This window comes from Moschus berezovskii, chromosome 23 (assembly GCF_049115385.1).
Source record: "Moschus berezovskii isolate FMDL1 chromosome 23, NW_MosBer_1.0, whole genome shotgun sequence".
Taxonomy (NCBI): Eukaryota; Metazoa; Chordata; class Mammalia; order Artiodactyla; family Moschidae; genus Moschus; species Moschus berezovskii.
Window position 1 is genome coordinate 41,792,416 of NC_142482.1, and position 3,942 is coordinate 41,796,357.

General features: G+C 44.7%; 1 pseudogene; it reads right to left on the bottom strand.

Annotated features, from left to right (window-relative positions):
- Window positions 1–1,297, bottom strand: LOC148774176 (BOLA class I histocompatibility antigen, alpha chain BL3-7 pseudogene; annotated as a pseudogene).
- Between the last annotated feature and the right edge of the window lie 2,645 nt (window positions 1,298–3,942).

Here is a 3,942-nt window from a genome sequence, read left to right on the forward strand (position 1 = left end):
TCAGACTTCGGGTTTGAGTCTTGACCTTGCTGAAGGGGTCCAGAAAGGCTCCAGCTTTATCTGAAGAGTTCCATCCCAGCCTTCTCCTGACCCCATCTCAGCGTGAAGCCCCTTGTGCTCCACATGGCACCTGTATCTCTGCTCCTCTCCAGAAGGGATCTAGGGCTGCCCACATCTTGAAAATTCCAATCCCTGAAGGCCTGGTCTCCACAAGCTCCATGTCCTGGGTCTGGTCCTCAGTGTCATGCTGCCAGGCCAGTGAGGTCTCCTCAGGGTAGAAGCCCAGGGCCCAGCATCTCAGGGGGACCCCTGGTCAGAGATGGGGTGATGGGTCACATGTGTCTTGGAGGGTTTGTGGAGGATGAATCAGAAAATTCCCATTTAGTGTTACCTCCATGGGTCCCTGAAGCAGCATCCTGTGACCATCCTGAGAATAAACAGGACAGTGGGTTTGAAAAGAAGCAGCACAAACACCAGACACCAGCCTGGACTCAGAGGCCTGGGCATGTTCCCGAGTCCTTGGAAAGTTCCGGAGTCAGGGTGAGAGCCAAGGTAGGAGGCACCATGTAAGGGAGAGACTACAGAGTAATGGTCCTGACTTGGGTGGAGGCCGAATGACTCAGAAAAGCTGGAGTCAAGCCTCCAAACATGTTCTCAGGGTGAGAACTGGCCCTGAGAGACAGTCAAGGGTCACAAGATGGCACCCAGGGTGAAGGAGCACCGCTGACCAGTTATCTCACGGATGGTTTCCTGCCTCTTCCCCAAAGAGACTGGATTCCTTAATTGTCCTTCAGAGAAGTGGGGCCACTGGGGAGTCACTCTCTTGTACAGAATATGAAAACCTGGACGGATTCCTCACTCTGCCGACAGGAAGCTGGGACGCTGTTCCCACAGGGAACCCACTTTCTTCTCCTCGTTGGAAGCCAGGTCCAGCCTGAGTGGGGATCAGGGAGGCCTCGCATCCCTCATACCTGCACGCAGCAGCATGTCCTTCCCATTTCTAAGGTGTCTGTGGAGCTACTATATGCAGTTCCCTCCAGGTAGTTCCTACTGTGACCTGCAGCACCTCTCTGCTCCAGCTTGAGCTTGGAGATCTGAGCCGCAGATCCAGGAGCGCAGATCCTTGTTCAGGGAGCGCAGGAGCGTTCCAGGAGCGCAGATCCTTGTTCAGGGCAAGGTAATCGTAGCCATCGTAGGCAATCTACCAGAACCCGAGGCAGTAACTTATCAAATATGTAATTATACCTCTTTCAGGAGAAGACAGGGAGATGAGTGTTTCTGTCTGTTCCCTCCACATTGAGCCCTGGGTGGGTGGGTGCAGGTAGCCAGTTACTGGTGTTTCTTTTTTTTCTACTCTCCTATTGGACCGAGGAACGCAAGCCACTGAACGAGGTGATCAAGGAGTGTGCCCTCTGGCAGCAGACCCAAGATCTGGGCGGCCATACGTGTGCACAAACTCTTTTCACAGAGACACCGGTGACCTGGGGTGGGACAGAGGGAGAGCACGATGCTCGCACCTGTTGGCTTCTTAGGTGCTTGGTGAGGATTGCAGTTGACCCCTAGATGTGTATTAGAAGTCTTAGCTTTTAAGATAAGGGAATAGGCTTCTTTCAGGGACAAGCTGGAGGTTTCGTCTGTGTCTGCGTGCTGTGCCCTGGAGAGAGAGCCTCAGTGAGTCAGGGTGAGCCTGCTTCTCAGTTCATTATCGCCTCATGGATTTCATGGACACAAACTTCGTTGACTTTCAGAGGTACGTTTTGGAGGCCCATGTCTCAGGTGGAAGTCTTCAAAGTGAGGGTCCCAGACGTGGGACACTTTGTTTCTCAGGGAGAAACTGGTAGTGGTGACTACCCTCCTGATTGTATATTGTGGTTCCAAGGGTGAGGTTTGGGTAGAGATTTTGTGTCTGGCTCTTCTAACGATTTACTTTTTTATCTCCTAATGATTTTAGTGTGGGGTTTTACTGTGTGTAGGATTCACCCAGCTAGTTTCTGCATTTCTTTTCAAAGCAGTTGTTCTGTGTATAACTGCAGATTCAGTGTGCCCACGGGAGGAAGGGGGATCTGGAGCCTGTGTGTCGTGAGTGAACAGGAAACTTCTAGCCTTTTGAGCAGCTTCCTTTCTCTTCTTTCTTGTTGCCATTTTTGTTTCTCTTTGTGTCTCTGTCTGTCCCTCTTTTTCTCATTCTCTAGTTCTTGTTCTATTCAAGTCCTTTTAAAAAAGCTTCTTATGCTGAAATAGTTGCAGATTAACAGAAAAGGTCTAAAGATAGTACAAAGAAGTCTTGGTTACCTTTGACCTTTTCCCCAATGGTTATGCATTATATAACTATAATACAATTTAAAAGCTAGGTAACTGACATTGGTTCAACATATGTATAGAGTTCCATGTTATTTTTTTTTCACATGTAGATTCCTATAGCTACCATCATGGTCAAAATATGGAATTACCCCATGACCACTCACATCTTCTTTGTGATACCCCTTTATAATCACACTCCCTCCCTCCCCTCCCCTGCACTCTCCATAAACCATCCCTCCCTCCTGGGCAGCATTAACTTGATCCCCATCTCTATTATTTTGTCATTTTTGTGGATGGGATAAAGCTGGGACCTTATAATATTTAACCTATTAAGATAGACTTATTTTCATTCAACATAATACCCTTGAGATTCATCGAAGATGTCTGTATTAACAGCTTATTCCTTTTTGATTGCCAAGTAGTATTTCATAGTTTGGATGTACCATCATTTGTTTAGAATATTGTAGTTATTTTCAGCTTTTTTTGCTGTTACAGATAAAACTGCTATCTATAATTGTGCACTGGTTTTTGTGTGGAATAAATTTTTGTTTCTCTGTCATAAATGCCTAAAAGCGTGATTACTGGGCTCTATGGCAAGTGTATATTTGGTTTTTAAAGAAGCATCCAAGCTGTTTTATAAAGTAGATGTATCATTTTATAGTCTCATTAGCAATGTATGAGTGATTCAGTTTTTCCACAATGAAGCCAACATTTGATATTTTTCCCATATTTTTCATCTTGGTTTTTCTGGTAGGTAGGTACTCTTAATGGTCTTAATATGTGTTTTCCTGATGGTTAGTGATGCTAAACAGCTTTTCATGTGCTTATTTACCATTTGTATATTTGCACTGCTGAGTTATCAGGTCAAGTGTTTTTTAACTGAGTTGTTTTCTTATTGCAGAGTTTTGAGAGTTGTTTGTATATTCTAGATATGTGTGTTTTGTATGATAAGTAGCTTGAAAATGTTTTCTTCCAGTTTGTAGCTTATTATCTTTTTAATAGAGTCTTTAACAGACCAATGCTTTTTATTTGGTTGAGTCCTCATTTGTAGATTAAAAAAAATAAATTATGCTTTCAGTGTATTATATTCCCATATAAAATAAGAATTTTACAAAATAGCATAGGAAAAAAGCATGTAATGCCAATACGCATTTCTCAGTACAGTTCAGTCACTCAGCTGACTCTTTGCGACCCCTTGGACTGCAGCACGCCAGGCTTCCCTGTCCATCACCAATTCCCAGAACCTACTCAATCTCATGTCCATCTCATTGGTGATGCCATCCTTGTGGTCCCCTTCTCCTCCCACCTTCAATCTTTCCAGCATCAGGGTCTTTTCAAATGAGTGGGTTCTTCACATCAGATGGCCAAAGTATTGTAGCTTCAGCTTCAGCATCAGTCCTTCCAATGAATATTCAGGGCTGATTTCCTTTAGGATGGACTGGTTGGATCTCCTTGCAGTCCAAGGGACCCTCAAGAGTCTTCACCAACACCACAGTTCAAAAGCATCAATTCTTTGGCGCTCACATTCTTTATAGTCCAACTCTCCCATCCATACCTGACTACTGGAAAAATCATAGCTTTGACTAGATGGACCTTTATTGGTAATGTAATGTCTCCGCTTTTTAATATGCTCTCTAGGTT